General features: G+C 38.6%; 1 protein-coding gene across 5 annotated transcripts in view; it reads left to right on the top strand.

Annotated features, from left to right (window-relative positions):
• Positions 1-12420, top strand: part of SOX5 (SRY-box 5) — a 1023582-nt gene that overhangs the window by 173374 nt on the left and 837788 nt on the right. For all 5 annotated transcript variants that reach the window (XM_003792461.3, XM_012806794.2, XM_023514671.1 and 2 more), the window contains exon 3: positions 5180-5256. The gene's annotated coding sequence lies outside the window, so the exon portion shown is untranslated. The remainder of the gene's footprint in view (positions 1-5179; positions 5257-12420) is intronic.

Below are 12420 nucleotides of genomic sequence, written 5' to 3'. Positions count from 1 at the left end.
GGGGATGAGGGACAGCAAGAATGAGACTTACAGGGTATGGAAACGCATCTGTCTAAAGGTCTTTCAGAAAGTAACAGCTGTTACAGGTGTGATCACCTTAATTTTAAAAAGTAAATTATTTCTATATTCATGGAGTCATGGTTTAATAACCTGCATATATGCCTATATCAAAACATCATATTCTACTTTATAAATATAATATAATTATGACTTGTCAATCAAAAATAGTAACAAAAAAATAAAATATGGCATCACCTGCAGCTCCAGCTACTCTGAGGCCGAGGTGGGAGGTAACCTCGAACCCAGGGTTGTTCCAGGGCAACCTGGCAACATTAAGGAGATCCTGACTCCAAAAATATAAATAAATAAAATAATAATCCATTTATTGTGGTGTTATAAATATAGCCTTAACCCAATTATTTGTTATACCTTGCAAATGTTTAAGAAAAAGAAAACTGTCTTCCTCATACTCACCAAATTGCCATGAATCACTAAGCTATCAGAATTAAAAGAAGAAATCTTAAATTTGGGTGTCATTTTTTATGGTAAATCTCAGCATGTCAAGCTATCCAAACTTTGGAATAATTAATTATTTAGATAATTACATCATTCCCTTTGTATTTAGTAATAAATTCAGTCCAAGTAGCACATGTTCCCATTTATATATAAATAATGGTTTTCTACATTAGACTGATACATTATTAAATAATAATACTCATTTTAAACATTTTTTGGAGACCTTGGAAGATTATCTTAAAATACCAAGACATGGACCCATATATGAGAACGTAAAGCTGCTCTCACTTTGATGTTAGTTCTTGTTTCTTGTATTTAAAAATTAGTATGTAGCTGATATTTATCTGAAATATAAATGTTCCATTTTATTGCCTGCCCCTCATAAGCATGGAAGGACGCACTAAGTATTCTCAGCTGAGGATAAAAATGTTTGATTGTAGGTGGAGAATCTGCCCATCACTCCAGTGTCACCGTGAGGGTTCTCGAACGTCTGGTTCCCAGCTTGCCTTCTGGTGTCTACTTGGGGCTGGACCCCAAGGAGCTCATAATCAAGGCAGTGGGCATGGGGGTGAAGAGGAATTCTTGTCCCAGCATACCTAAAATGTACCAAATGCCACAGGTCCCTTCACGGACACTTACTATTTTATCTCCCAGCCTCGTTCCTCCTCCCGACTTAGAATACTGTCCCTTCACTAGGGAGATACGAGGGCTGTCTAGAAAGCAGCCCACCGTGTAATATGGAAAGGAGAGATATGTGTGGCTGGATACTTTCGGACAGCTCTTGTGTCCTGTATAGCCTGCAGGACAGGAGGGATCAGGTACGGGTTCAGCTTGTCACACGAGGACCTACTCATTCCTAAGCATTTATTGACTTTAGGCATAGGGTGCTTGTGCTTTTGGAACTCTCTCCCCGTATTCTGCTAATAGAAGATGCAGTCATGGAACCACAGGCAATTATTATTTTTTTTCTGAGACAGAATTTCACTCTTTTACCCAGGCCACAGTGCCATGGCATTAAGCCTAGATCCCAGTAGCCTCAAACTCTGGGTTCAAGCCATCTTACTGCCTTAGCCTCCCAAACAGCTGGGACGACAGATGCGCCCCCACCCCCCTGCCAATATCAGACTAATTTTTCTGTTTTTAATAGAGATAGGGGCTCACTCTTGCTCAGCCTGGTCTCAAATTCCTGAGCTTAAGGGATCCTCCCACTGTGGCCTGTGTTAGGATTACAGGTGTGAGCCACGATGCCTGGCCCTCTATGTAATTTTAATACACCATGATAAATTTGGGTATATGATTAGATATGGTGTTTTGTGGGGGCATAGAAGGGACTCCTCATTTTCCCTGAAAGGGTCAGAAGGCTTTCCAGAGAAGCAAGGCCCGAGTTAGCTTGAAGACCTTGTCTATCTCACACACCATTATATCTCTATCTCCTAACATAGACTGGAGCATACCATACACACTTAAATAGTACACAGTGAATGAATGAGTTTTTCCTGAAGATCATTGAAGTTGGCCATTTTAAGCCGGGGCATAGTATAAGATTTATGTTTTATATAAAAACAAATATGGTTGCATTGTAGTAAGTGCACAGAAAGAGAATGAGATAGGGGCAACTGTAGTAATATACTCAAGATAGTCTCCAAAAGCTCCAGGAAGAGATTTCTTTTAAATGACCCCCAACCTTACTCCAAAGTAGTTAGAAGTTCTGTACACGGCACTGAACAGATGATAGTTTTTAAAGTTTACTTCAAGAGGGAACGATCCCTACCTACTTTCATCCCTTAAAAAGGCCTAGCAAAGTTGGAAGTCATTCACTGCATGTTGAAGAGCTGCCTTTTCAATGCTTTCTAGGAGATGGACGGTTGTGTCTTCCACATGATCTGTTGGATAGGCAGTGAATGCAGCCTAGTACCTGGTTTTGCATTGGTAATTCCCGGTGGGTCCATGAACTGTCAGTATTGGGAATAGTCACTGTATAATAGTCATTATACGGTGAATGAAACATAGCCCATAAGTGATTCTTGTTTTCAGAGGGTAAGACTGAACACAAGACCAAAAAAAAAAAAAGACTTGCAGAATCCTATGTTCCTTTGCAACAAGTTATTACAAAACTTAGTGGCTTAAAACAAGGCCCATTTACTAGTTCACAGTTCCGAAAGTCAGAAGTCTGGCAAGGTTTTCTGCTCAGAGTATCAAGAAGCTGAAATCAAGTTTGGCCAAGCTGAGTTCTTGTCTGTAGCTCTGGGAAAAAAACAATCTGCTTCCAAATTCATTGTTGATGAGGGCAGAAATCAGCCCTTTGTGGTCATAGGACAGAGGTCCTTGTTTCCTTTCTGCTATCAACAGAGGTTGCTCTTAGACGCTATTTTCCTTGCCATGTGGCCCCTTCTGTCCTGAAAACATTAATTGATTTGTTAAATCAATTAACAATTGTTTAACAATTAACAATTCCTTTTTCTTAGACTTATAGACTAAGATTTAGAAAATACATGATCAGATTAGATCCATCCAAATAATCTTAGAGTTCTATGTGTTATATATTATATGTTTGTATATATGTGTGGGAATAAGATTCACTATAATCATATTCCTAGGGATTATACAAAACATATTCAGCACTTAGGGGGAGATTTTAGGGGATGTCTTACTCTTCTGCCTATCAAGTTATTATTCATAAACAAATCTTTTAACAAGTTCACAAACAAGCTCTTGAATAGTGCAACCAAAGCACTTAGGAGATACTTAAGAAATACATTATTTCATGACTATTTTGCTTAAAAACCAATATATCTTTTGATGATGTTAATTTTCTTACATCTGACTTTGATAGATCTATTATAACTAATATATATATATATATACATATATACGTATATATGTACATTTTTTTTTTTTTGAGACAGAGTTTCAAGCTGTAGCCCTGGATAGAGTGCCCTGGCATCACAGCTCACAGCAACCTCAAACCCTTGGGCTTAAGCCATTCTCTTGCCTCAGCCTCCCAAGTAGCTGGCCTACAAGCACCCGCCACAGTGCCAAGCTATTTTTTGGTTGTCGCCATTGTTTGGCAGGCTGAGGCTGGATTCGAACCCACCAGCTCCTGTGAACATGGCTGGCACCCTAGCTGCTGAGCTACAGGCGCCAAGTCTATTATAACTAACCTTTAGAAATTTTTACTTGTGTGTGACTTAATCTGTTGCTATTACCAAAAAACAAAGAACAACAACAACAAATACCCTGAAACAAACAGAAAACCAAACCCACATCTCAACAGTATTTTTATACATATTATTGCAAATAAAGAGAGGGGGTGGCTTTCACTGTTTGTGTGAGAAGAAAGAAGCATCAGCATATAATCTATACAAAAATACTATCAAGTCAAAATGAGTTTTAACAGTGAGGTATTGGTTAAGTCTACTTGAGTGGTAAAGTTATCTTTCAAAGTCTTACGGACTTTCTGAATTTAAAGAAAGGTGGGGGAGTTTAACCAACTAGACAGTCAGTAGGGGTCAAACTTACAAGGAGCCAGTTCTCCACACAAGACTACCCTCACTTTTGACACCAATTGCAAGTGGAGGGGGTTCCCAAAATCATTCTCAGGTTTGACATGTTCCTTGAAAGACTCCCAAAACTAATTAAAAGCTGTTACACTCACAGTTACAGTTTATTATGGGAAACGGATACAGATTAACATCAGTGAGGGGAAGAAATACTGAGATAGATTCTGGGGAATTATATAACATGGAACTTCTGTTGTTCTCTCACCCTAAAATCGGGACACATTATTGTCTTGGCATTGACGTGTATAAATATGCACAGAGCATGGCCGACCGGGAAAGAGATTACCTGAGCCTGGGGTGGCAGAGGTTTTAATGGGACTTGACCATCTACAGTCTGTGTGGCTGATTTTTAGTCTCTATGCCTTTTGGATGTTGGAATTGGGCTGATACCTTTAGTTTCCACTCCCTCCTAGAGGCAAAACTCAAACCACCCATCATAAATCGCATTGTTAGACTGTTCAGTGGCCAAAGCCTTCAGGCAAGCAAAGACATTCCCATGACATTTGAGTTTCAGGAAATTGCCTCCTAGGAGCCAAAGGAAAATGCCCATCTCTTTCTGGGCAAGTTTAATTCTTCACTACACTGATGAAGAGGGAGAGGAAACGCAAGACAGTGTGCTGTGTCAGGCAGTACGTTAAGCATTGAGACTTAGTCCTTTGAACCACATTATTAGAAAGATCTATAATTATCCTTATTTTACAGACAGCTGGATTTAGCAAGATTAAGTCATGTATCTGAGACCATGTAAATGTAAATGGCAGAACCTGGATTCAGACCTCTGTTAGCCTAACGTCAAGGACATGGTCTCAAACACTTCACTGGGTTGCTTCCTCCAAAACCAAAGATTATAATAGTATGGAATACCATAAACATTTAGAACTGAATGAAGCTGTCATTTAAATTTTTAAGAATGTATACTACTCCTTTAGTAATGTAATAATATATCAATTCTAATGTATATTTTAAGTATAATAATATAGATGAAGAAGGTTCCTATAGAGAATGGTTATTTTATTGAACTTAGACCTTTCAAATAGATTGTCATCAACACTGTATCATTTCGTCCGTCCAAACCCACTCATAGGGTGTCTGTTTTATCCCAGGTTCTGTGCTGGCCTTTGGTGACCCAAAGATGGTGAAAAATAAGTTCCTGCCCTCAAGGAGTTAGCGATCCACTGGGGTATGTCAAATGTGTATTTTATTATTTTCAATATGTTTCTTAAGCGTAACATAGGCAAATATCTGAGAAATGTTTCGCACACAAATTTTGCAAACATTTGGAGCATTTTTTTCCTTTTTTTCCTTTCTTACAAAATGTGCTAATGCTGAAGGAAGTTGATAATTTGGACATTGTTGCACATGTAACCAGATCAATTATTTAAACTCAGCTTCAATTTTTACAGATTTTATTGAAATAGCATAGACTTTTTTTTTTTTTTTTTTTTTTTTTGAGACAGAGTCTCACTGTGTTGCCCTGGGTAGAGTGCTGTGGCATCATAGCTCACAGAAACCTCAAACTGTTGGGCTCAAAAGATCCTCTTGCCTCAGTTTTTCATTTTTAGTAGAGACAGGGTCTTGGGCTTGCTCAGGCTGGTCTCCATCTCATGAGCTCAGGCAGTCCACCTGCCTCGGCCTCCCAGAGTGTTGGGATTACAGGTGGGAAGCACTGGGCCCAGCCTAGATTTTAAGGCGTAGAGCTACTTTTTAATAATGCCTCTGAGACGTGTGTGTATTTCCTACACATTCATGCCCTGCCTGTACTTGGTGTAGTTGAAGGCAATGAAAGGAGACTAGAAATGTCACCGAAATTGCACAGAGCAATGTGTGTTTCTTCCCCACACCTACCACGTTGATTTTTCTGCTTTTTATTAATTAGTTGAACGATAGCAGCTCTCTTTCATCATTTTCTTCTTCATCAGTTTCTCCAAATGAGCAAAGTCTACATTGGGATCAAATAGGTATCTGTGCTTAGTTCATGTTAATTTTTGTCAAAATACACATTTTGAGTCCTGATAAAATTGTAACAGTTTATTTCAGCATTGTGAGGCTTACAGAGAAAGAAGAAGAAAAATATTATAATAGTTTGTAATTACAGTGAACCATGCAGTATGCTGAGAGTAGTCCTGAAGAACTAAATTCTATATAGTTCAATACAGTAATTACGAGCAAGAAATATTATATTCCTTGGCTGAGCAGCTGTAGGTCAGTGGGTAAGGTGCCAGCCACATATACTGGAGCTAGTGGGTTCGAACCCAGCCTGGGCCTGCCGAACAACAACAACCACAACCAAAAAATAGCCAGGTGTTGTGGTGGGTGCCTGTAGCCCAGCTACTTGGGAGGCTGAGGCAAGCAAATTGCTTAAGCCCAGAGTTTGAGGTTGCGGTGAGCTGTGACTCTGTGGCACTGTACCGAAGGGTGACATAATAAGGCTCTGTCTCACAAAAAAAAAAAAAAAAAGAAAGACAATATTATATTCTAATGATACTGTGTACATTTTATAATTTAATATAGGGGAATAGAATTAGAAAATGAAATAAGAAATTTAACTGAACTTGACATCTAGTAGTTTGTGAAGTTGCTACGTGACCCTAATAACAATTTATTTGGGCATATTTAATAAGTGTATTAATACACTATCTAGATTAAGCCTCATAACTGCTGAGAGTGCTCATTTTGAAATGTGAGCAAACTAGGAGAGTACATGTCTCTTTTCTTGGCAATATGATTTTAATTTTTAGAAGCATTTAATTACATAAGCCATATCCATCATCTTTGCATAGATAAATGTTGTGGCAATTTTTTGAATGAACCTCTCAGTTCCCTAAAGAAATTATGGATACACTGTAAATTTACAAATGAAAGGCCATTCATCAGAGTTATAAATATGAGTGGAATATCTGTTGGCTTTTGTGTATAGTTAGTACTGCAAAAGAATATAGATATTGTCATACTTACATGGTGTCATAACACTGGCAAAGCGTGGAGAACACCGTGCAGTATTTTTTGAATAGCATGGCATTTCTTTGAATTACTGCTGGCAACAGAACATAAATCAGCCTTAATGATGGATATTCCAAAGATGTTTATTAATCTATTCATTTAATTTAAAATACTCACGCTTGGCATTTATAGAGCCAGTTCAAAGGAAGTGGCAAGTGCTTCTAAGCCCCAGCAGTTACTTTTAGGGGCCCCATAATTATGTCAGCTAAGTCTGGCTGGAATTGAGATCAGAATGCATAAAAATCCTTTCCTACTAATCTGTGTTAAAGATATTTGTTTAACCAAAATTTATTTTCTTGTATGTGTCTAAACAACATCTCAATTTGTTTCACCATTAAATGAAACTTACTGTTTGACTTTCTCTTTGAATACTTAGTTTTTTTTTCTTTTGAGACATAGTCTCACTATGTTGCCCTTGGTAGAGTGCCCTGGCATCACAGCTCACAGCAACCTCAAACTCTTTGGGCTTAAGCGATTCTCTTGCCTCAGCCTCCCAAGTAGCTGGGAATACTGGTGTCCACCACAACACCTGGCTATTTTTTTTTGTTGCAGTTGTCATTGTTGTTTAGCAGGCCTGGTTGGGGTTTGAATCTGCCGGTCTTGGTGCATGTGGCCAGCGCTGTAACCACTGTGCTATGGGCCCCAAGCCTGAATACTCAGTAGTTTTTTAAGGCTTTATTTCTTCCTCCTCTTTTTCCTTTTGCATTCTCTCTCACCTTTCTTCCCTCCCTTTCTCTCTTTCTCTTCCTCTGAGTGAGAAAACAATCCTGTATTATCCAAGCTTTGATTTAAAAGGATTGGAAAACTGACCAAATTCCTCTGCACTAATTTAATAAAAAACATGTGGCATATGATTTTGACAGTGTGTGATGAGATAAAACAGGTAGGATGGACAGAAGTCTAGAGGACAGAGGGGAATTTCTGTTCGATAGGAGGCGTCCCAGAACGCGGCTGGAGGAGTCAGCTATGCAGATGTGGAGGACGGTGGTATGAAAGTCGTGCGTGTAGCTTATTAACACATGAGAAATCTGGGCACGGAGCTGACTTCTGGGTGACAAAAATGTAAACAGGACTCAAATTTGTCTCTGTCTTCTGCCTCCACCAATACAGCCTTAGTCTTTGGCTTCATTTGATAGCACGACGGTGGCAGGAGCATTGCTTTAACTGAAACGTCCTCTCAGGCTTCAGATCAGTCTCTCTCAAGACGCCTGTTGTAAGTCTCTTTAAACTAACTTGGTCTCATTAGATCACTGATGATCCTGTGTGCCCCTCTCCGAGCAGAGGGTAGAATCAGCATTATCCTTTTCTATGAACTAGGCGTTGAGTTTGTATCCAGAGGGAAATGGGGTATTCTTAACCATTTGGACACTATCTAGAATGGTTTGCTGTCCTCCCCACAATCACCATGGGTACATATTTGTGAAATTTTCATATAATTCTTGAAGCTTTTGGATATCCTAGCAATCCGTGAATTCTAGGTTGAGAAACCCTATTCTTTTTCATTGAAATCATTTCCTGCTTTATGGGATGGTTTTGCGGCTGTTGTCTCTGGTCAGCCATCTTTAATCTAGATTAGGAAACTCTAAAAGTGACATCAAATTAATACATTCTGTTGACAAACAAATGCCTTTTGTTAGCAAACAAAACCCCCCAGCATTATTATCCATAGCAATTTAGGATTACGAATTATTAGTAGGAATATTTCTTGAATAAAGGAAAAAAAATGAATGTTACTAGTAGGTGAAGTGATAATATCAAATTAGGAACAAAAAGAAGTTACTTTGTTTCTATGGGCTAAAGTGGAAATGGGTAGTTCAGCCTGGGGCGGGGAAGGCTTTCTTTAGTTTTATTTGTATAAGAAAAACAGGCAAATATTTTATTCATGATATGAACTTTATGCTGGTAATATGAGAAGACCTATGTTTAAAAAGAAAGTTTTCTAATATTGGTATAACAATTTTTAATGGTTGTAGGAACCTATGTCAGTACGTATATGAAATCCCTTCAATTTAGTTCTATGAAAAAGTATTAATCAGGCCTACGAAAGCCATTTGTAAAGGAAATAATTTTTTGATAATTGGACCAAATTGCTGGTTGGTTTACTGATTTTTTTTCATAGCCATGTTTTATTTTAGAACATAGTAAGTTTGGTAAAGTCAGTTATTTTCTCAATAATTATTTTTCATGGAGAAATTTAGAGAGAGTTGGTAAAAGACCAGGTCAATCAGCAGAAGATATGGGTACTTTTAAAATGCCTACATAGTGGGTTATTTATTTTTCATTGATATTGGGAAGGAAATAACCTTTTAACAAGGTGAAGATGAGAATAGGCAGTACCGAGATGGAAGGCATAATTTTTGCTTTATTTTTATATGGATTCCTCAGTTTACTAGCAAGAAGGAGTTACTTGGGAGTTTAGAGTTGCTTCATTCAGCACAACAGGAGTTTTCCTTCTTAAGTGAATGCAAATATTAAACATAGGGGCACAATGATCCTAGCACTCTGGGAAGCTTGGGAGTTCGAGACCAGCCTGAGCAAGACAGTGAGCCCATCTCTACTAAAAATAGAAAGAAACTAGCTGGTATCATAGCAGGTGCCTATAGTCCCAGCTACTTGGGAGGTTGAAGCAGGAGGATCTGCTGGAGCTCAGGAGTTTGAGGTTGCTGTGAGCTATGACACAACAGCACTCTACCCCGGGTGACAGAGTGAGACTGTCTGGAAAAAAAAAAAAAAACAGAAAGGGAAAGAATTCCATGTTTACCAGATTTTTTAAAGAAGAAATCTGTCGAATGAAGAAAGGAACATTGTGTTGCTTTTTGTCTCTTGGCATAAACGAAAACCCTCTGAAGTTAGCACTGTTCCTTGTGAATGGATAGGTTTTTAACCAAAACCTTCCATTTATGACTAAAAGGGAGTGACTGCTTACTGTGCCTTGTTGAAGTTAACACTCCCAGTTGTGAAGAATTGCATCATTTTTTCTCCTGCCAACGAATTCCCCTGAAATACAACTACTGGGGGGATGACCAGTTTTCAAAATATTTCTGCAAAGGTCTCCGTGTATCTGACTATTCAGATTCACATGTTCTTAAAAAAGCAACATCTCTTCCCCACACCTCTGTTTTCCAGCACTTCTGACTTAGTTCAGTGGAGAGGTGGAGCTCTCTGACCACTCTGTGTGCGTACGTTTTTGTTTTGCTTTCCAGATTACAACACCTCTCTACACAGTTGTCTGTAACTAAGCAGGTAGTTCAGTCCCTGAACCTTGACTTAGAGATTTACTTCCTATACGTTCCTTTCTCTGGTTCATAGCTTCTGTTTTAATTTGGACCCAGACAGGGAAATTCCTCTCTCCGTAGTAATATCAGTCATCAATAGAGTTTGGAGGAGAAGGGAATTTCTTACTTCTATAAGAATAAAGGACAGATGTATTCTGATATATAGGAAAGATTTTGGTATTCAACTTTGGCTCAACAAAAGCCAATGGCTATTTTTAAGGCTGCAGGTTAAGGCAGAAGAATAGCTCATCCCCGTAATCCTGTCTGAAGGCAGAAAAAGACCAAAACACTAGGAGAGAAATCCAAATAATATTTTTCTTCTGTGATGTCCAGTCCAGCTGTGTAGGTGTGAGTTTCCGATAAGATTAAATGCTTTTATAGATGTGAATTGTGAAACCATTCCTTATTATGCATTTCAAAGGCTTTTTAGGGAGAAGAGTGAGTTTAAACCAGGACCCCAAAACATAGACTTGTAAAGACAGCTGCCTTTCCGAACAGGGCGTGAGCTGAGAGTAAACAGAGAAGAAAATCCACGTATGTATTTGAACTTCACTCTGTGACTCTGATCGCTTTGGTCACTGACGGGGATTTTTCTCTCCCTGGGAGTCCCTGAAACAAAGTGGACACTAAATAATCTTTCCCGGGTTTTCCACGAGTGCCTGAAAACACGTCAGATGACTGGTCCGATAGGGCCTGAAGGTTTTCTGTTTGTTTGTTTTAAATCCATTCTTTCTGGAGCAGGAAATATTAATAATAGAAAGCTTGAGGTGGGTGACAGATTTGGGTTCTTGCCACATTCCCAGCTCCCTTCATGGACATCTCTCTCCTGCAGAGAAAGTTAATATTTTCCAGAGATGTTCCATAGGTATTCTAAATCATGCTACAGACACCTGCTCCTATATATGGGTATGTTTTTCACCTAGGAGGAATCGGAGTTGATTTTTTTTGCTTTTTTTTTTTAGCATGCTTCCTTTGAAAAACCTCATTCATCTCAGGGTGTGGAATTTAGGGGGAAAGTTGTGTTTTGCCAGTTGACACTGTTTAATGTAAATGATTGATGATTATTCCTTACGTATACACAATAGGCACTTTATAAATTGGATGGTCCTTGGAGTAACACGATACGTAAATGTTATTGCTATAAATTCTCCAGTTGGCTATATATTTTGTATGGTGTAACCGGTGGACTTATAAAGGCTGACTATTTCAACCTGCTCTTTCTATTCGATATTGTAAATGGTGACTTAGGTAAGCCTAACTGAGATGTACGGAGGGTGCCAAAAATGCGCACACATTTTAAGAAAGGAGATATCTGCAATAAAGTTGCGATATTCAAAATGACCCATAACAAAAGATGAATGCAGGTCACGCTGAGCCCCTCTTATGATGGCAGAAATGAACGGTGACTTGAGGATTATAATTTTAATGCAGCTTTTTCTTTTCCTAAAATGCATGTACATTTTTTGGCACCCTCTGTATACAGAGGTGCTCAAATTGTGAAAGAACGAGACACAGTGACACATTTCCAGCGTGGCTCTGGCTTTGCTGCAGAGGTGATGGCGGAAAGAAGAGGGAGTCAGAGGGGAAACCGAAACTATATGTACCAAAAAAAATGAATCTAAATTACTATTATTTTCTTCCCCCTGTAAAGTCAGGAGTCAAGGGAGAGAGCAAGGGGGAAAAGCAGAGAAAACAAGAGACGAGCGTTAGTACGACCAATTCATCCAAATTGTTTTCAATGTCGAAATTTATCATTCCACAGATACATTTTTATTAAGTAACGTGAAATAAGAATAAAGGTAAATACGAGCTCTGTAAATAGACATATATATTCATGTCAATAAATACTTGGTACATTTTAGTTTGCGTGGGATAGAAATAATAATATTTGATGACTTGTTTTTGCATTCCTGTGCATGAAGCATTTGAGGATGGGGTCTGGGAAATCACTTAATTCTGCTGGTGGATTGAGACGTTTTATTTCACGTAAAATGCTGTTATACTAACGACTGTCCTTTTTATGCTATGGGCTTAGCTTACTGTGATTTCCTTTCTTGAATCCTAACAAA

This window comes from Otolemur garnettii, unplaced genomic scaffold (genome assembly GCF_000181295.1).
Source record: "Otolemur garnettii isolate 467f Iridium unplaced genomic scaffold, OtoGar3 scaffold00057, whole genome shotgun sequence".
In the NCBI taxonomy this organism is placed as follows: domain Eukaryota; kingdom Metazoa; phylum Chordata; class Mammalia; order Primates; family Galagidae; genus Otolemur; species Otolemur garnettii.
This window is presented reverse-complemented; position numbering and strand designations above follow the sequence as displayed.